This window comes from Amblyomma americanum, chromosome 7 (genome assembly GCF_052857255.1).
Source record: "Amblyomma americanum isolate KBUSLIRL-KWMA chromosome 7, ASM5285725v1, whole genome shotgun sequence".
In the NCBI taxonomy this organism is placed as follows: Eukaryota; Metazoa; Arthropoda; class Arachnida; order Ixodida; family Ixodidae; genus Amblyomma; species Amblyomma americanum.
The window spans coordinates 552224-574111 of record NC_135503.1 but is presented as its reverse complement, the minus strand read 5'-3'; the positions used below and the strand labels follow the sequence as shown (position 1 = coordinate 574111).

The following is a 21888-nucleotide window of genomic DNA, read 5'->3' as shown; positions in this document are numbered from 1 at the left end:
AAACTTCTATGCATGCGCTCGCGGAGCTCTCGGATTGCATTTGCCTTATTCAAAGCAGCTATAGTGTTCATTAATTTCCAAGGTCTCCGGAGTGAAGCGGCTTGGTGAAAATAGGAAGCAGTGCATTACAAGGTTCGTCGTGTGAGAAAGCTGGTTCGTGTCGTGCATCAGGTCGTCATATCTTGCACTAGCAATCAGATATGCTTTATCGGCTCATAAATTGAGAACTATGGATGATTAGTTCCTCCCCATACCTCGCGCTTTCACCCGCCATAGCGCTGCGCTTTTACTTGTCGCCAACTATGCAGCGCTCCGCCTACTAATTCCTTCTGGCGAAGAGGCTGAAAAAGTGCAGAACTACTCTCCGAGCATCAACAAAAATGTTTCTAACCACAAACGACGCGCACGCTTTGAAATATTCGCATACACCAGTTGGTTTTGAAGGCAGCGTCGCTTGGCGCAGTGAAGGCGTGCTGCGTTTTGCCTACACCCCGCGTCGCTGCCGACCGCAGCGCCACCTTCGTTTACAAACATGACGCTTGTCTATAACGGGCGGACCTACACTGAAGTCCTATCCAACTTTTTTGGGACGCTACGATGGAGTCTGTCCCGCCGTGTCGTTACCACCACCCATCACTTGAGCTTATTCCAATTTTCAAGGCGGTGTTCAGTTGTTTCGACCGCCCTGGCCTTGGAAGAGAGCTCATTCCCCTCGCTGTCGGTCGCTCCGCCCTCTTTCGGCTGACCTGAGCCGAAACCTAGCGCCTGCGGAAGGGTGCATCCATTTGGTTGGCAGGGGTGGAGTGATCTACACAACAGAACACATGATCGAATCCTCATCCTCAGGCAGAAGCAAGTGTAGGCTTTTGACGCAGTCGTGGCGTCCTTGCTGTGTTGTGTTTTGTGGGTGCTGCGCTGTGTGAGGCAAAATGTCTAAGAGACGCCGGAAAACTACGCTAGGAACGCGGTCTGTGTTGCTGTCGCATGACAACAGCGATTCCAGCAGCAGCTGAGATGAGGACGACAGTGCTACCCACAAGACGATGTTCAAAAAATGAGCGCCCCGTGGGACGGAAAGCCGGGGTAGCGATCGATACAGGCTAAGCGGCGACCGTGATGCAAACTGTGTGCGACCACGTGCGGCTAAAGGTAATCAAGGGATTTTTGCGGCTACTGTTGACATCAGCAGCGCTGCCGCGTAGTAGTTCCGGAGGTTACGTCCGCCTTCTGCCTCCTTCGCTTCCGCTCTAAATACTCGCTGATCATTCGGCTTGACTAGTCTCGCTATGCGCTAAGAGCGAGAGCGGCTCCCACTCTTCCAGATCCTAAACGGATCGCGGGAGCGACCAGTCGAAGACACCATTACTAGCGCCCCACCTATGGGAGTTAGCATGGAGCTTCCTAGAGACCACCTGTACCACCATGGGCGCCCTAACCATGATGGCGCGGAGAGCTACCGACTGCAGAACTACAACTTTTGGCCAGAAAATAATAAAAAAACATTGTTCGATAATCAATAATGTCGTATCATTCAATACGCTGTCTATAAATTGCAACAAACGAGCAGAAAAGCATGAAATGCAACGTTTGCTCAAAATAAGCGATGGCTTGCTCTCCTATTGGCCAAGCATTGCAGGCCATAAAGTCAATATTTCGTGCCTAACAGAGCACTTTTAACAAGGATTATGTTTTCGAAAAAAATGTCGCTAGCTTCAACATTTTAAAAGGTTTTTCCACAGCATTTGGGAAAACAAAAACCTTTTATTGGCGTCGTGTGCTGTTGCGTTTTCGCTACTATGGCTTTTGCACGCTACTTTTACGCCGAAGTCATCTGCGCACGGAGCACACCGTGGATACAGATTGTAACAGCTCAGTAACGCCACTCTGTGTTCCTGAAAAAAAAAACACTGTCCTGCACCAAGTAGCTCATCGCCCCATGATGCTTTGCGCGCCCATGGAGGCTCAGGTGCAGTGCCGCCAGCTTTCCCTTAAAGGGAAACTGAGGAGAAAGTGAAGTTGGCTTGTATCGATAGAATACTAGCTCCTGATCACAAAAACGCCGTTCTTACTGAAAGCAAAGCTCTTGTAAGGTAGAAAATAGCAAGAACCAAAATACAGGTATCGCCGCCACAGGCCACTCTCGCAAGTACAAGCGTGGCGACGTCATAGGACAAGAGACGCCACCTTGGAGGAAATTTCCTTCCTACATTTTAGCCACGAATCTCTGAGGCTGTCAAAGGAAGGTTGCGCGGTTCAATATTGAAGTAAGTTTTGTTTTAAAACCGATAGTGCACTTTTATCACACAAGGAAGGCAGACAAAAGACAACCTGAATGTTGGAAGCAAAGGAAGGATGGATGGATACGGCTGAACCCTTTACATCGGGCGGTGGCTCAAGCCACCTAGCCATGTCTTGTGAAATTTTACTCCTGTCTTGCTTTTAGCCACCAATCAGATAACCTTCGCTTGGTTACTTCTAACCTCTTAAAATCCACTTTCCCTTCACTATCCCTAAACCCCAATGCCTTGGGTAAGTCAGCCCCGCTGCCTTCCACTGTAGGGTGAAGCCCTTTACAGAAAAGTATCAAGTGTTCAGCCGTTTCCTCCTCCTCTCCGCACGCAATGCACAAAGTGTCTATGTCCTGGTACCTGACTCTATACTTCTTAGTCCGCAAAACTCCAGTCCTGGCCTCAAACAACAAAGAACTTCCCCTACAATTATCATAGATATTTTCTTTGACAATTTCTTGTTTAAAGGTCCGGTATGTTTCTAGTGCCGATTTCGTCAGCATCCCTGTTTTCCACAAAGCTCTCTCTGTTCCTTTAACCTTTTTCTTAACCGATAATTGCTGATTTGCCCCCTTACTGCTGTCCAGATATTTGCTTGTCAATTTTCTAGTTCGCTTTCTCCATTTCGTGTCAACATTCTTTATATACAGGTATCTGAAAACTTTCCTAGCCCACCGCTTTTCCTCCATCCTTCTCAATCGTTCCTCAAATGCTATCTTACTGCTAGCCTCTCTGCTCTCGAAAGACGCCCATCCCATATCACCCTGTACCCCCTGATTTGGTGTATTGCCATGTGCTCCCAAAGCTAACCTCCCTACTCCCCGTTGCCTAATTTCCAGCCTTGCTTGAACATCTGGCCTCATACACAGGACCGCATTCCCGAAGGTCAGGCTAGGGACCATCACCCCTTTCCAGATCCCTCTTACCACCTCATACCTATTGTAATTCCACAGTGCCCTATTTTTCATGACAGCTGCATTCCTACTAGCTTTATTCATTACATATTTTTCATGCTCTGTCAGATACTCAACACTGTTATTTATCCACACCCCAAGATACTTGTACTCATTCACTACCTTTAGCACGAACTCCTGTATTCTATGCTCGCCGCCCTCTTCATTAAATGTCATGACTGCAGATTTTTCCTTACTATACTTGAAGCCTAATCTATCTCCCTCTGTACTACATATGTCTAACAACTTCTGCAGGTCTTCCTTGTTGTCAGCCATTATCACTATATCGTCCGCATATATTAGTCCCGGTAATGTCTGTTTAATCAATTCCCCTTGCTTGAAAAAAGATAGGTTGAAACCTAGTCCGCTCCCCTCTAGCTTGGCCTCCAAACATTGCAGGTACAACATGAACAACAAAGGGGACAGAGGACATCCTTGTCTAAGCCCCCGCTGTATCTCTACAGGCCCTGATACATTTTTTTCCCATTTTATGAGCACTCTGTTACCTCTATATATATCTTTTAAAAGATTAATTACTCCATTTTCCACATCCAATGTGCCCAATATGTCCCACAAATGCTCCTGAGTAACGTTGTCATAGGCTCCCCTAATATCCAGAAATGCTAGCAATAAGGGCCTATGTTCCTTTTCCGCAATTTCTATACACTGTGTCAATGAAAATAGATTGTCCTCCAACCTCCTTTGTTTCCGGAACCCATTCTGTAGTTCCCCTAGCACCCCCTCGTTCTCCACCCAAGCCTGCAGTCTATCCTTTATAATTTGCATCACCACCCTGTAAACCACAGACGTCACTGTTATGGGGCGATAGTTACTTACGTCTGCTTTGTCCCCCTTTCCCTTATATATCATGTTCATTCTACTTAATCGCCATTCATCGGGGACTTTCTCATCCACTATCATTTTGTTCACTACCTGTATTAATGTTTGCTTGGATTTTGGTCCTAACTTCTTTATCAACATAATCGGGATACCATCTGGTCCTGTTGATGTGCCACTAGGAACTTTCTTCTCTGCCCTTTCCCACTCTCCTTGCTCAAGTGAAGCTATTGCTGTAACCGGTCTATCCTCCTTCGATAGGAGGATAGATTGCGCCACAGGCGGCCAGGAGAGAGCCGATTTTTTATGGCGCTTCGCGTCTATGAGCTTTGCGTGCCTCGTGGTTTTGTTATTGACGCGCCTAGATATACAAGCGCCGAACAGCAGAGGAACTCTAAGTGCTGCTTCAAGTGCTAGTTAAACTTTGAAGGAGCCTGTTAAGGCTGGTCAGATGATCGCCACGATCGATGAAAAACTATGATGGCACGATGGTCGGTGATCGTACAAAGAAGTTCGTACTTGTGTTTAGCGCACGCTCGCCCGGCGAAACATTCCCGACTGTGCCGGTCAACTTCAAACTACTTAACGGAAATCGTTTATTAGGGACGAGAGACAAGGTACAAGGCAGTTAGAAAAAATGGCTGATAGCCTAGCTCTGTTAGGCCCGCAGATATGTAGCGAAAGGGCGGAGATTTCTGCATCGGCAGAGTGCATTCACTAGATGCGCCTTTATTGGCAGCTACTCATTGAGGCGTCGTTAAGGTGTGGTAGCGTCTCCGCCTGAAACGCCAAAGACCCTGGTTCGATTCCGAGCCTCGATCGTCTTAAGATTTTCTTCTTATTCAGTGAGTGAGTGGGCGGAGGAACACGTGTTGAACTGTTTGAAGCGTTCCTGTACTTCGGAAATGCCAGGCGTCGGCAAGCTAGAGCCGTTCGACACGCAGACGAACTGGGACGAGTACCGAGAGAGAGCTGTTCAGTACTTTATTGCCAACGATGTGCCGGATGACAAGAAACGAGCTGTCTTGCTCACGTGTTGTGGCCCGGCCACATACACCTTGCTGCGGAATCTGCTGGCGCCCGTGAAGCCGTGCGAGGCAAGTCTGACTACCATTTTTGATGTCCTCGGGAGGCATTTCTCGCCACAGCCGTCGGAAGTTGTTGCCTCATTCAAGTTCAACTCCAGAACACGACAGGCGGGTGAAGCGGCTGCTGACTACTTCGCAGCCCTGAACAAGCTGGCCGATGAATGCGGGTTTGGCACCTTTCGTGAGAGAATGCTGCGCGACCGCATAGTGGCGGGAATTAACGATGAATCGATGCAGAGACGACTGTTGGAGCTGCCGGACTTGACGCTTGACATGGCGAAGAAAACGGTTATCGCGATGGAAGCGGCAAACAAGGATTCGCAAGTGCTTTCAACGGCGCCCGCGCCCTTTGTCGCGCCGACCAACGCTGTGTCACGTGACTCTACGAAGCCGAGGCGAGAAGAAACGGCCATTTTGTGCTTTCGCTGTGGTGGCGGGCATCTGGCGACGCAGTGCCGACATCTAAACAGTGTCTGCCACAACTGTGGGATTAAGGGCCATCTCTCTCGTGTGTGCAAGGGGAGAAAAAATGCGACAAACACCAGGAGAGCGAAAGATGTAGCAAATACCAGGAAAGCGGCGCCGCCGTCTGTGAACAAATCTGTGCATGTCGTGAACGATGCCAGGTGTGATGAAGCCAATGAGCGACCGGATGCGCTTCAGGTATACGAATTGTGGAGTCTGCAAGGCACTGCAGGAGTTACTCAGCCATACCGCGTGGAAGTCGCGGTGAACGGAACTTCGCTGCTAATGGAAGTTGACACGGGAGCAAGTGTATCCGTCGTATCTGGGGACACATTTCACCGAAAGTTTCCGTCGGCACGTCTGAAGCCTTCAACTGTTGTGTTGAAGAGCTACTCAGGTGAACTGTCTCCTGTACTAGGAAGTTTGCCTGTGACTGTTCAGCTGGGGAACCGGAAGTGCGAGGAGGTGTTGTACGTTATTTCTGGTGATTGCCCGTCCCTCATGGGGCGCGGTTGGATGAAGGGTCTTGGTTTGGAATTATGCAATGCGAGAGAGCTCAATGCTGTGTCGTCGCTTGAGGATGTACTGGCTGCGTACTCCACTGTTTTTGATGGCAAACTTGGAACTCTCAAGGGCGTGGCTGCCAAGATCACCATTCAAGACAATGCCAAGCCAAGGTTTTTCAAGCCTCGATCTGTACCGTTCGCGATGATCGATCGTGTTAACGAGGAGCTGCTCCGTATGGAACGCGCTGGAGTGCTGCAACCGGTAAGATCATCAGAATGGGCTGCACCCATTGTGCCTATTCTCAAGCGCAACGGACAGATTCGAATCTGTGGTGACTTCAAGGTCACGGTGAATCCTGTGACTGTGCCGGAGAACTATCCGATACCGCGTGTTGAGGATCTATTCGCCAGACTGAGTGGGGGTGAGAAGTTCTCCAAGCTCGACCTCAAGGATGCCTACTTGCAAGTGGAGCTGGACGAGGCGTCCTCGAAACTGCTGACCGTCAACACGCCAAGGGGGCTGTACCAATACACACGCCTGCCTTTCGGCGTAACCTCAGCACCGTCGATTTTCCAGAGGGAGATGGACAACTTGATGCGCGGTCTACCACACGTGGTCGTGTACTTCGATGACATCCTGGTGACTGGGCGCAATGATAAGGATCACCTTCAGAACTTGTGCCGAGTACTGCATCGCTTGAAGGAAGCCGGTCTGAAGCTGAAGCTTGACAAGTGCACCTTCATGGGTCCAAAAGTGGAATACCTGGGCCACGTTGTCACGTCGGCTGGTTTCCATCCTAACCCTGAAAAGACTGAGGCTGTGCTGAAGGCCCCCAAGCCTAGCGATGTGAAGTCACTGCAAAGTTATTTGGGACTGGTAAATTTCTACCGGCGATTCCTGCCAAATCTGTCTGCTGTTCTTCATCCACTGAATCAATTACTTGGAGCCAAGACACCGTGGATGTGGGGTGCTGACCAGGAACGCGCGTTTAGGGAAAGCAAGGAGTTGCTGGTGTCTGCTGCGGTTTTGGCACACTACGACCCTAGGAAAACATTGGTGCTGATTTGCGATGCATCACCGTATGGAGTGGGGGCTGTGCTGGCTCACCGTGAGGACACGGGCGCTGAGCGTCCGATCGCTTTTGCATCAAGAAGTCTCACATCAGCTGAGCGCGACTATAGTCACTTGGATAAAGAGGCACTTGCCCTGGTGTTTGGAGTGACCAAGTTTCGGCAATATGTCTGGGGCAGAGAGTTTGAGGCGGTCACCGACCACAAGCCTTTGCTAGGCCTGCTCTCCGCTGACAAACCCGTGCCAGAGACGTGCTCTCCTCGAGTGCTGCGCTGGTCACTGATGCTGGCCGCTTATAACTACAAGCTTAAGTACAGACCCGGAGCCAGCATCGCCAGCGCTGACTGCTTGAGTCGGCTGCCGCTGCCTACTTCGGAACACACTGTTGAGCGGCCAGCTGAAGTATTCATGCTTGAGGCTGTTTACCCCAGGGTTTTGGTGGCGTCTGTTGTGGCGGAAGCCACTTCCAAAGACCCTGTGTTAGCAAAGGTTCGCGAGGCACTGTGGGCTGGAACAGAGCTGCGGGATCCTGTGCTAAAGCCATATGCCAATCGCACAACGCAAATGAGCGTCCAAGAAAATTGCATCCTGCTGGGTTCGCGAGTGGTTATTCCTAGTACACTGCAACCTCAAGTGCTGCGTCTACTCCATGAAGGCCACCCTGGAATTTCAAAAATGAAGGCAGTTGCTCGAAGCCATGTGTGGTGGTCGACCCTGGATGAAGACATTACGAATACGGTGCGTGGATGCCGTGTGTGTCAGGAGAACCAGAGAACTGCGCGGCCAGTAGCTATGACGCCATGGCCGTATCCCGAGAAGCCGTGGTCACGAATTCACATCGACTTTGCTGGACCTCTCAAGAATCGCTACTTGCTGATCGTGACGGATGCTTTTTCAAAATGGATAGAAGTTGTTCCTGTGACCACACCATCAGCAGATGCCACGATTCCATGCCTACGGACTATGTTTGCTGCCCATGGTTTGCCAGACGTGATTGTGTCGGATAATGGGCCAGCATTCGTGAGTGCCTCGTTCAGGGAATTCCTTCAGCGCAATGGCATAAAGCATGTGCTGACGCCACCGTATCACCCGGCATCAAATGGTGCTGCGGAGCGTGCAGTGCAAACTATCAAGGCAAAGCTGAAGAAAGCAGTGGGTGGAAGCTTCGACTGTCAGCTAGCCCGCGTCCTGCTGAACTACAGGTCAACGCCGCACGAGACTACTGGGTGCTCCCCGGCTGAGTTGATGATGGGGCGCAAGCTGAAGACAGCTTTGACCCTACTGCGGCCTGACATGAGGTCCACAGTTCTTACAAGGCAGCTAAAGCAGAAAGTTGCGCACGAGCAGCATGCCCATCGGACGCCGCTTGTGCAGCCAGGGGATTCTGTATATGCACGAAACTTTCGAGATGGTCCACCCTGGTTTCCTGCAATGGTGACTGCTACATCGGGCGACCACATCGCCGATGTCACATTGCCTGAGGGTCGGTCCTGGAGGCGACATCAAGAACATCTGCGACACGATTTCTCCGCAACCGAAGTGTCTCCGCCGGCTGCAGCAAAACATCAAGTCGGTACACGTGATGTGAGTGCAGGTGACCAACAGACCTCTGCCATGCAATCACACCTGAATGCCGGCAGCGAGGACGGATCTGTACAGCACGAGGCTCCACCAAGGGATAATTCAGCACTGGGTGTGCCGGTTGATCCAGAGCTTCCCAAGTGTGAGCCGCAAACACCACCGTTGCGAAGAAGCTCAAGAGCAAGACGGCCCAATGTACGCTATTCGCCGTGAGGCCTGTTCACGTTACCTTCTTTGTGTGGGTGGGGAGGGGTGTCGTATTTGGCCAAGAGTCCAACAGATGGCGGCACCGCCCCATTGCTGTGCTTAACTGCACAGTTCGCGGAGCGCGCGAACATGAATAAAGTCAGTCGTTCACCGGACTCTGTGTTGGCTGTTCGTTCTCTGGCGCTCGCCCGCAACGCGCGGGGCTCGGACATCACACGTGGGCCAATGCGAGACCCTCTATACTCCAACTGCTCTTGACCGTCGACGCTCTAGGCGGCTACGGCGCACTCTGACCGCACTGGCGGGGACATAGAGCATGTACACCTATTTCACGCTGAGTGCGCCAGCCGCCGCCGGCCCGGCCAGACTGATTTGGTTGGCTCCGCGGCGAGGTGCGCGTTGTGTCGCAATTCAATAGCTTCGGCAGATGGGCGAAGCTGTTCTTTTCGAGCTCTCGGCTAATTTAATCCACTCACAGTACACATCTGAAGGTACATGCAAGTGGGCGAGAGAGCCCGATCCAGTGGACCCGTTGGATCTAGCGGAAGCCGTTGAAGCGTCGTGCGTCGGCTTTAGTTTCAAGCCGCCAACTTAAAAGGGACACTGAGGAGACCCCTATCAGTTTTTTTTAGCAAAATCTGATAGTTCGGCATTTCATGGCTTTGTTGCCGCTTGTACGGGAGCGAAAGATGCATTTATTTCAATGAAATTTGGATTGGAAGTTGAAAAAGTTTTTCCCGCCGCTCCGATTCAAACTCGAGAACTCTTATGACGACACGGAGAACTCTTATGACGTCACAGGCCGCAGTGACGTGAACGTGACGTAAGCGGAGACTCCGTGATTTCTGGTTACTAGCAGTGCGGCCTAGCAGCTGCCGAAATGGAAGCTACCACCGCCGCACGTTGAAGGTATCTATCGGGGGTCGCTACCGTCGATTCGTATACGTTTGCACCGGCGTCTTGCCAGCGTTACGATGGATCCCGTCCCCGAACCCGACGACGTAGTTCTCGCAAAAACCCCGGCCTGCATTTCAGCGACCTCAGCCCCACAGAGCGTGCGATGCTTTTGAGGGAGCACGGTTTAGGTTAGGTGCCGGCGGGTTGTTTCCCCCTTCCGCCGTGAGCAGCCGTTGCAAAAGTAGAGACGCAAACATTTATCTACTTCACATGCATGTTCAGCACCCAGACAGTTTTCAAATAATGGTTTGCTGCACAACGACAGCTCAGTGTTATACCATTTGTCTCATATGTCAATTCTCCCACGATCTGTACAGTCAAAGGTGAAAAACAGCTAGACTATGTTGACTGCTATATATATATATATATATATATATATATATATATATATATATATATATATATATATATATATATATATATATATATATATATATTTGAAGTTCGGTTATCCTGATGTGAAGCATATCAGAGTACGAAAATAATAGTGGTGAATAATTCCTATCACTTTGTAATGTGATCAGCTTGTCTGTCACCCTCTACCTCTGCGCACAGGAAACGGATAAACATAACTGCAACATGCGGGTCCACACAAACGGGTAACTTTAACTTAACCGCTCGCTTCTCCACACCTGCTGTGGGCTCATGTCGATCGACTAAACTGTTGGCGAAAACAAGCGTTTTACTTTGTGCATGAAGCTGGGAAATATGTTCCGAAGAGAACATATATCATCACATCTACGACCGCGTGGTGCTACCGCAGTCATGCGAGAAAGGCTGTGTCCGAAGTTGTCCGAGCGAGAAATTGGTGCTCCAAAGGGAGAGAACACAGCCTACTTAACCAAATCCCCAAACTTCCACAACGCTCTAAAACGTTTATCGACAACAACACGCTCGAACCAAAGCCAAGAGCTGTCTGTGGAGCTCGTAGGAGGCGCAATCTGCTAACGAATCGCGACGGCGTACTGTTTTCGCCGTTCACTTCTTGACGGCACTCGGAACATGTTGAATTCGGTTAATTTGAAGTTGCTACAGTTTGAAACAGTGCACAACACTTTTTTTTTTCAGCGATGTGAGCGTTAGTATTAAGGAAATAAATGCCGAAACCGCACGTCTGCACGCAATGCCTATACAAACGAAACCGTAACCGCATTTAGGCCCCTGAAGTCCAAATTCACGTGATGAAACTCAGGCGCGACGCAATGTCTGATGTACCTGCCTAAATTCTGTTTTAATCTCCAAAATTAAAACGATGTAAAAGCAAAAACAGAAGCAAGTTTTATTTACGGTGCCGCATTGCATTCTATTATAAAAAACATATCTTCGCAACATTTACAAAAGGGCACTTCTAACCCTCCAACTTCGTACTATAACGGTATGTTGGTTTGTTTCTCCATACGTTACACAAACTATTATGCAAGAGAGATGACACGCCAAATTTCCTGAAGAAATTTATCTAATAAAGGCTTATTTTAATCGGTGGCAATAAAAACAAGCTAAAAAAATTAAATGCAAACAATATTTACGGTGGCGCAATTCATTCAAATAATTGCTTACCTTTGCAACTTTCGTTAAAGGGCACTTGCAACAATACAATTTCTTGCTATGTGCTACTTTATGTTTGTTTCTCCACTTGTTTTACAATGTAGTATTCAAGAGAGATGACATGTTAATTTCTCTGAAGAGTACAAGCGTTCCTCGCAAGCTACCTGTGAAAGTTATTTCAGTTTGCAGTAACAAAAACAAACTAATAGCAAATTTAAACGGAAACATTATTTTGCTGTGGCGCATTTCGTTCTAACAAAATCAGAGAACAGTTGCAAGAGGATTCTGGTGTGGGCTAGTTGGTGCATACTTTCTACGACACAGATTGACACAGCGCAACGGAACGAGGACGAGAAGAAACATGAAACACAGGACGGGCGCTGACTACCAACATTTATTGCGTCATAAAAAACCCGCACAATTCATACCATTCACGTTGGACCACGTACGTCATACACTGTCAGCCAGTGGAAACTGGGAAAAAGCGCCCCACACTCTGGCGATCATTACACAGTGAAAAGGCACTCATGACATGTGCAAGCAGTAACATGCGAAAACATATTACTAAAGTAATAATAAACAGACCACGGATAAAAAGGAATTGCGCTTGTGCCTCTGCCATTAACATCGGCGGTGTCAGGGGCAGTAACGAGTAAAAGAAAGGTGACGATGACAGGTGAAATGGCGATGAAAAGGGGGTGTACAATAGTGTATGAATAAGAAAGAATGAAAACTTTACAGGAAATAGGCACAGGCAGGAGCTATAGCTAAAATCGAAAACGAAAAAATAGGTAACCGACGCCAACAAAACCCACAGCAAAAATTAAAGTTAAAATCGTTCATGAAACGAACACCGAAGATTTATTTAAGACGTTAAAAACGCCATTGAAACCTTTAAAATACAAAGGTGAAACGATGCGCTTAAGGCCCACGAACAAAGTACACGAAAAAATAACTAAGACCAATTAAAAACAATGAAGTGAGGTGCGAAAAAACCATTTGCCAGGATGTCTAGATGTTATTGGAACGCAAGAATTAGATATTATTAGAACCGCAAGAGCCACAAAGTTGTACTGCTTTTCTGGTTTCACATTGTTCCGTTAGGAATCGACACATTTGAGTGACGACAGTTCACAGACCTCCTCGGGGTATTCTGCACTGACCAGTAGTCTCCCTGAAACCCCGGAGTCGGCACAGGTAGCCGGTCTACTCTTTACTTGTGTGTAGCGTGTGTTGGAAATGGCAACACTTTTGTTTTTATTAAGCAAAAAGCAAAATTAAGTTGTTTTCTAGTAGATCCACCGCTTATTTAAGAACTTATATATGGTTCTTGGCGACGAGCCTGAACACCCAGTGAGCAGGGGAAGTTTTCCTTAAACCTCCACATCCACGCGGGTAAGTGCATGGACTGCTATAAGTACAGCCAACAGCCTTTCACTGCAATTTGAGCTCATACAGTTTTCTTGTTAAATGTAACCATGATTGACTGCAGACATTGTTCTAATAGGCCCCTAGGCTTAATTCTCGGGGACAACACCACCCCTGGATGCCTTACCATCGACCCCTGGACTCTGTCTCAGTCTCCCTGGCCTTTCAGCACTTGCAGAGGTAATAGAATATCTGTTTGCGAATTGCACAGTGAATTATAGATTCTTCTGTTTTTCCACGGTACTATTTTGTTTGCAAATGCTTGAGATGTTGTTAAGGTAAATATCTTTCACATATGTAATTGATGTTTGTACCCACACAAAATTATCTCTTTTTGATTTCCATGTGCAGTCTGGGGAAGCTAACTGCCATTCTTTACGTTACATGCGTGCTGATTATGGCTATGTACTGTTCCATTTCTTTTCTGTTAGGTCAGCTTTAGTATGCCAACGTCAGCGGAAAATGAATCTTCGGACAATGTTCATGATGTGAGTAAAATTACAAGCTGTCACTGCAAATCATCTTTCTCTATACCGTATACTTCTCTTAATATATGGCAAAGGATATCTTGGCATTCGAATAATGCCCTCTGAACGTCAATTTGTGCAGGGAATGCTGTCTCCATAAACTCCGAGTTCTGTTCGAACACCAAAAAAGAGAAAGCAAGCGGTGGTATGTAAGGCAGGCAGGCAATTTAGGTTAATCTGAAAACAACATACAACACCATGGCTTTCGTATGTGTGTGAATGGCTTATTTCTGGCATGTTTTTATTACCGTAACCTATCTACAGCGCATAGATAAGGGGCTTGAGTGTCTGGATCAGCTTGATTTTGCACCCATGACTCTTGCAAACATGCTTAACACATTTTTTTGCCTTTTTTTGATCAATAAACCAATGAATTTTTTAGTGTGTGAGTGTCCTCCGCATCAAGCTGAGGGAGCTGCTGTCAGATTTCTCGGCTTGCAAATTCTGTGTCCCGCAACAAAATCAATCGCGAGTCCAAAGGAAATTTTTGTTGCTACACCTTAGTGCGAACCTTCTGCGTGTTACCTCTAAAGAAAGTACATGCGGCTGGACCTGAGCAGCTTGTGATTGTAGAAAGTGACTAAATTTTGATTCTGCTTTATAGGTTGACACTCCTGAGAAAGCTTTCTTGAGAGCACGTGCAACAATGTTTGCCTCTGAGCACTTAAAGGCTTGAAAGCAGATCAAGCGGCTGCAGCAGTCTAGGAGAAGACCCCAGAAACAAAACGCTTGAGTTCAAGGCTGTGCTTGAAATGCTACTGAGGCAAAACCTCCTGCTGAAGGAGCAGGTGGCTGTGCTTGACACCCTTGGAATAGCCAATCAACACCTCCTTAAAACGCAGATATCCAAGCGATCTGGCCGGGATGTGCCGTAGCAATTTTCACCCGAGATCGGGGCCCTTGTGCTGACACTCAGTTTCTACCCACCACGAGCATACAATTACGGGAGACAGGTCTTCCACACCTGCTTGTCCCACCAATGAACACTGCGAAAATGGTAACAGACTGTAGATGGAAATGCTGGCTTTCCAACTGAGGCATTCAATGCTCTAAAAGATGAAATGCACCCAGATGAGATGAGCAGCCGAGGCCACCAAACTGTATGCAGTCTGATGATTGATTAAATGTCAATCAGGCAGCCGGTTCAGTGGAACAGGGGATATTCTGAGGGGTTTTCCTACATGGGCACAGTAGTTGATGGTGACTGCCTGCCACAGGCAAAAGCTGCTTTTTGTTGTAATGGCAGTAGCCATTAACGAACGGTGGAAGCTGCCCCTCGGATACTTTTTGTAGATGGTCTTGTCGGCGAACAGGAAGCTAATTTAGTTACACAAAGCCTGCTTCTTGCCCACGATGCTGGGGCAATGGTTGTAGCTCTAATATGCGATGGAGCTCCAGCAAATATAGCCATGTTACAGGAGCTGGGCTGCAGCTTCAGAAATGGAGACAACGTCGAGCTCCGCCGAAAAATCTGTATTCAACAATGCTTCACAACCTTGGCAAAGGTGCACAATCTGTTTTACTGTCCGTTATGTTCTTGTCAGCCCAACACCTTTTGTCGAATTTTTCCTACGGCTTATGGAATGATTACTGCACTGTCTCGCATGCATTACTGTCTCAAGCAAATGATTTTAGTTCGTCTGTAATGCAGAAATGCACCTGCATGACAAATGTGTTGCATTTTCAGCCTACTGTATTCATTCTGCCAGTAAGTATTGCATCGAGCATGTGCAACTAGACTTTGTGGCTAAAAACCTCCACTAATATGCGTCAAGAGCATGGATAGGCAAGTGACATAGCAGGTATTCCAGCACTGAGAGAGGTACGCCAATTTACTGGGGCTCTGGTGCATGCACAAGAACCTTACTCGCACACAAAATTAACGATGCAATGCATATTTCATCGCCTGCATATGGTGCTGCGGGACATTACATGCCATTTACATGCAACTTGCAGCTCTGAATGTTAAGAATTCCTGTGCTTGATTTCCCAATGCTGGTTGCTGCATTATGTACAATAAGAAGCACTAAAATAAATGCATTGTTTTATGGCGTCTCTTCAATGGCTTTATGGCTCGCCATCAAGGCAGAGGCGAACCTGTAGCTATTTTGCTGTCATGTACTTTGTGCTCGCAGCCGGGTCGAAGAAGAAACGCCAGCCAATGTACGGACAGATGTCCCAATGGCTGGCAACTTAGCTGTTGATGCATATGTACAGAAATGTGGGAATATAAAACTTGTCCATTGTATGCAAAGTGTTCAAGGTAAGGTAGGTAAGTGATAACACAAGCAGCCGGGCAGAAGATTAGCTTGCCTTGTGTTTTTCTTAATGAAAGCCCCAAGTCAAAACAAAGCACCAAAGCCTGCTGCCCAACAATGCTACAGGCACCACAACATAAAGTCGGGCGTAAACACAAAAAAGCAGAACTAATTCTTCACGTAGGCAGCGTTACTGTTTAACTGCAAGATGAGAAATTTGTTCATCAGCTCTAAATTGACAACTCTTCTTGTCATGTGGGTATTAACATCTGATATAACCTTTGTCTTGCAAAAACTCTTGCAGTCACAAGTTGTACAGCACAGCATGCAATAAATGATTTTATGCAGGGGATCCGAGTGACAAATGGTAAATTATAATAAATAACATGGTAGAGTGTAAAAAAATTATGCTTCGGCTATTCCAGCACGTACAGAGACTTGATCCGAGTTGTTTTCAGCATTTTCTGCAAGTTCCTTTAACGAAGTCTTTTGTGATGTTGAACGTAAAGCATTCCCATCCAGTTTTAGTTTTGGCGTGAACACGGCGGCGTAGCTACAATGTTAACTGACTTTAGTAAACCGTCCCTAAGGCACTGGTGATACAAAAAATGAGGGATGTCTGTGAACACTATGTGTTCCTTGGCCTTTCAAAACTAGTTAAAACTAGCAATTTTATAGCATGTTTATTACTCTTTATCCTTACGGATAATTGACCCAACGACCACCAGATTGGCCTCTGCCGTCCTTGCAGCATTTCGGACTTCTTCAAATCGCCAATGCCCCTATCAATAAGTCAACAATTCAGTGCAATATTCCTACATGCAATCATGCAATGCATCACATCCAAGCTAGAGACGCAAACATTTATCTACTTCACATCCATGTTCAGCACCCAGACAGTTTTCAAATGATGGTTTGCTGAACAGCGACAGCTCATTGTTATACCATTTGTCTCACATGTCAACTCCCCCACAAGCTGTACAATCAAAGGTGAAAAACAGCTAGACTATGTTGACTGATATATATTTTTTGAAGTTCGGTTATCCTGATGTGAAGCATATCAGAGTACGAAAATAATAGTGGTGAATAATTCCTATCACTTTGTAATGTGATCAGCTTGTCTGTCACCCTCTATCTCTGCGCACAGGAAACGGATAAACATAACTGCAACATGCGGGTCCACACAAACGGGTAACTTTAACTTAACAGCTCGCTTCTCCACACACTCTATCTCTGCGCACAGGAAACGGATAAACATAACTGCAACATGCGGGTCCACACAAACGGGTAACTTTAACTTAACAGCTCGCTTCTCCACACCTTGTGTGGGCTCATGTCGATCGACTAAACTGTTGGCGAAAACAAGCGTTTCACTTTGTGCATGAAGCTGGAAAATATGTTCCGATAAAACAATTAAAAAATCCTAAATGTGCCCGTAATAATATACTGCGACCAGCAATGTCAGACAACGTGACCCCGCCGTGGTCGGTGTCGCCGTTTCGGTAGCTGACTGTTGCGATCGCATAGGTTTAAGTGTTAGCTCTGGATTCGAGCAACTCGCATGCAGCACAAATTCCAGAGCAATAAATCGTTCTGTCCTTTAACATCTTGACGAGCTGTAGTGACGGAAGCCGAAGAGAACATATATCATCACATCTACGACCGCGCGGTGCTGCCGCAGTCATGCGTGAAAGGCTTTGTCCGAAGTTGTCCGAGCGAGAAATTGGTGCTCCTCAAGGAGAGAAAACAGCCTACTTAACCAAATCCCCAAACTTCCACAACGCTCTAAAACGTTTACCGACAACAAAACGCTCGAAGCAAAGTCAAGAGCTGTCCGTGGAGCTCGTAGGAGGCGCAATCTGCCAACGAATCGCGACGGCGTACTGTTTTCGCCGTTCACTTCTTGACGGCACTCGGAACATGTTGAATTCGGTTAATTTGAAGTTGCTACAGTTTCAAACAGTGCACAACACTTTTTTTTTTTTCAGTGATGTGAGCTAGTAATAAAGAAATAAATGCCGAAAACGCACGTCTGCACGCAATGCCTATACAAACGAAACCATAACCGCATTAAGGTACCTGAAGTCTAATTTCAAGTGACGAAGCTCAGCCATGACGCAATGTCTGATGTACCTGCCTAAATTCTCTTTTAAGTTCCAAAAATAAAACGAGATAAAAGAAAAGTCAGAAACCAACTTTATTTACTGTGCCGCATTTCATTTTATTTAAAAAAACGTATCCGCGCAATTTTTACAAGAGGGAACTTCTAACTATCCAACTTCGTACCATAGGGCATGTTGGTTTGCTTCTCCATACGTTATACTAGCTTTTATGCAAGAGAGATGACACGCCAAATTGCGTGAAGAAATCTACCTAACTATTGCTCATTTTATTCGGTGGCAATAAAAACAAGCTAAAATAAAAATTAATTGCAAACGCTTTTCACGGTGGCGCATATCATTCTAATTCTTGCTTACCTTTGCAACTCTCAATAGAGGGCACTTGCAACAATACAACTTCTTGCTATGTGCTATTTTATTATTGTTTCTCCACCTGTTTTACAAAATAGTATTCAAGAGAGATGACATGTTAAATTGTCTGAAGAGTAAGCGCGTTCCTCGCAAGCTACTTGCGAAAGTTATTTCAGTTTGCAGTAACAAAAACAAACTAATAGCAAATTTAAACGGAAACACTATTTTCCTGTGGCGCATTTCGTTCTAACAAAATCAGAGAACAGTTGCAAGAGTGATTCTGGTTTGGGCTAGTTGGTGCATACTTTCTACGACACAGATTGACACAGCGCAACGGAACGAGAAGAAACACGAAACACGTAGGACGGGCGCTGACTACCAACTTTTATTGCCTCATAAAAAACCCGCACAATTCATACCATTCAAATGGAGCACGTCATACACTGTCAGCAAGTGGAAACTGGGAAAAAGCGCCTCACACTCTCGCGATCGATCATCAGCAGCTGACGTTTGCGATCGCATAGGTTTAAGTGTGAGCTCTGAATTCGAACAACTCGCATGCAACACAAATTACAGAGCAATAAATCTTTCTGTCCTTCAAAATCTTGTCGAGCTGTAGTGACGGAGGCCGAAGAGCACATATATCTTCACATCTACGACCGCGTGGTGCTACCGCAGTCATGCGAGAAAGGCTGTGTCCGAAGTTGTCCGAGCGAGAAATTGGTGCTCCAAAGGGAGAGAACACAGCCAACTTAACCAAATCCCCAAACTTCCACAACGCTCTAATACGTTTACCGACAACAACACGCTCGAACCAAAGCCAAGAGCTGTCTGTGGAGCTCGTAGGAGGCGCAATCTGCTAACGAATCGCGACGGCGTACTGTTTTCGCCGTTCACTTCATGACGGCACTCGGAACATGTTGAATTCGGTTAATTTGAAGTTGCTACAGTTTGAAACAGTGCACAACACTTTTTTTTTCAGCGATGTGAGCGTTAGTAATAAAGAAATAAATGCCGAAACCGCACGTCTGCACGCAATGCCTATACAAACGAAACCATAACCGCATTTAGGTACCTGAAGTCCAAATTCACGTGACGAAGCTCAGGCGTGACGCAATGTCGGATGTACCTGCCTAAATTCTCTTTTAATCTTCAAAATTAAAACGATGTAAAAGCAAAAACAGAAACAAGCTTTATTTACGGTGCCGCATTTCATTCTATTATAAAAAAACGTATCTTCGCAACTTTTACAAAAGGGCACTTCTAACCCTCCAACTTCGTACTATAGGTTATGTTTGCTTGGTTCTCCATACGTTATACAAGCTTTTAAACAAGAGAGATGACACGCCAAATTGACTCAAGAAATCTGCCTAATTAAGGCCCATTTTAATCGGTGACAATAAAAAAAGATAAAGAAGTTAAATGGAAACGCTATTTACGGGTGGCACAATTCATTCAAATAATTGCTTACTTTTGCAACTTTTGACAGAGAGCACATGCAACAACACAACTTCTTGCTGTGTGATCTTATAATTCTTTCTCCACTTGTTTTACATAGTATTATGCAAGAGAGATGACATGTTCATTGTCTGAAGGCAGGAGTACAAGCGTTTCTCGCAAGCTACCTGCGAAAGTTTATTTAATTTGGAGTAACAAAAACAAACTAATAGCAAATTTAAACGGAAACATTATTTTGCTGTGGCGCATTTCGTTCTAAAAAAATCAGACAACAGTTGCAAGAGGATTCTGGTGTGGGCTAGTTGGTGCATACTTTCTACTACAGTGTACTAGAATATACTTTGGGTAGTGGAAAGAGCGCGCGGCGCGGCCTACGAGGGAGCTGGCGTCTAGAAACCGAAGAGTTCGGCGCTGCAGTAGCACGTGTTGGTGGCTGTCAATTAGGTTGTGCACGTGCGCTGTTTTTGCTTTTTTTTACATCGTTTGCGACATCTTATACGTTCTTGCTTTGCATCGCACGCTCAAACAGTGTTTCGAATGCAGTCCTGGAGAAGAAAACCAAAAGAGCGGAGACGCACTGCTACGCGCCAGGCTGTAAAACCGGGTGCCCTGGATTCCGTGAGTTGAACGGACGGACGTTGTCGTTGTTTAAAGCCCCGAAAGACAAAGCCCTACGAAAACAGTGGGAGAGGAATTTGCACCGTAGCGACAAGCCGCTCTCGGAAACGTCGGCGGTGTGCGAAAGGCATTTCGAAGCGCCGTTCATCGTGCGGGATTATGTGCACAAAATCGACGGGAAAGAGGTGAGGATCCCTCGTGGCAAACCTGCGCTGACCGCTGATGCCGTACCAACCTTGCTGCCTGACTTGCCGGCCTACCTTTCAAAGCAAGTTCAACAAAAACGGCCAGAGAGAAAGCGTCCAGCTGCCTGTGCTGGGGCACCAGCCAAGAAAGTCCGCTTGTCGCGGCGTGACTTTCACGATTCCTGTCAACACGCCACAAATGTGCCAAACGACAGCGTGAGCCCGAATGTGAACGAGCCTAGTGAGCCTGCTTCATTGCAGAAAATCGCTGACAAACTCACCCTTCCGAGCACATGGACAAGACTTAATGTGCCCGATTTTGATGCAGTTGTGTGCGCTACGACTACCGTGGCCAGAGAACCATTTCTTGTCGCGCACGAGAAGCTGCTGGTGTTTACTGCAGACAGCGAGAAACGGGTCTTCGCTCGCCCTTATTTTCATGGCAAAGAAGCGAAAGAAGTTGAAATCAAATCCATGGTAGAAGCTCGAGAAGTTCTTCACCAAACAGCCATTGCCATTGTTTGCAAAGGAGCGATGGACCGACAGCAGTACACCAATGACTACGCTGAACACCTTACAGACCGGCTGAAGGCTTCTGTGCTGCTCGTACAAGATAGTGTGTTCAGCAAGTCCTGTACAGGGGCTGTTACTGACAAAGGTAAGCAGCTAGATTTAGTTATCGAGATAATATAGGTTGCAGTGAAAGTACTCTTAATCAGCAAGGAAGATCGTTGTAAAAATAATGTATGTAATCGAAGTGAAGCGAAGCTTAATTTACCCCGAAATTATACAGTTTTGCTGTTTGAGTAATAATGATCTTATTTTTGCTTTTAAGGTTTCTTTTAGCTAATGAACCTGTTAGTTACACCACCAAAGGCCTGTATTACCACTTATTTACAAAAAATAGATTGTTGCAAAGAGCATATTGTGCTAAGATTTTGCATGTAGCATCTTTCACATCATATGCTTTTAAATTACAGGTACTGCCTGTCTGGCATGCCGCTACCTCAGGAAAGGGCTCCAGGCAAGAAGATCTCGAGTAAAAATGCGGAAACCAGTGAAAAGAAACCTTCGAAATTTGCTCAAGTTTTCCCGGCAAAAGACAAAGTGCCTTCTGTCACGTCTGTGCACGCTGCGGCAGCATATTCTCAGAATGCAGGACCAGAACAGTCGCATTACTGAAGAAGTTTTCAAAGCAAAAATAGAAAGTCTGCCACCTAAGCAAAAGCAAGCAGCCCATCACATTTTTGCAGCAGCCAAGCGTAAAAGCATGAAAGGTATGGTTTACTCAAACGAGTGGATGCTGGAATGCATCATTATGAAAATGAAGGGACCAAAGCTGTATGAACATATGCGCAAGCAGCAGATCCTTGTTCTACCATCAAAAGTCACCCTACGCAATTACACTAGGGAATACAGGTCAGGATTTGGATTCAGCAGGAAG

General features: G+C 46.6%; 1 long non-coding RNA gene across 1 annotated transcript; it reads left to right on the top strand.

The window, feature by feature from the left end:
* Positions 1–788: 788 nt before the first annotated feature.
* On the top strand, positions 789–15461 carry LOC144098242 (uncharacterized). Its single transcript, XR_013307146.1, has 4 exons — positions 789–1149; positions 13007–13107; positions 13359–13415; positions 14059–15461. It is a non-coding gene; the product is annotated as an uncharacterized LOC144098242 (long non-coding RNA).
* Positions 15462–21888: the final 6427 nt, after the last annotated feature.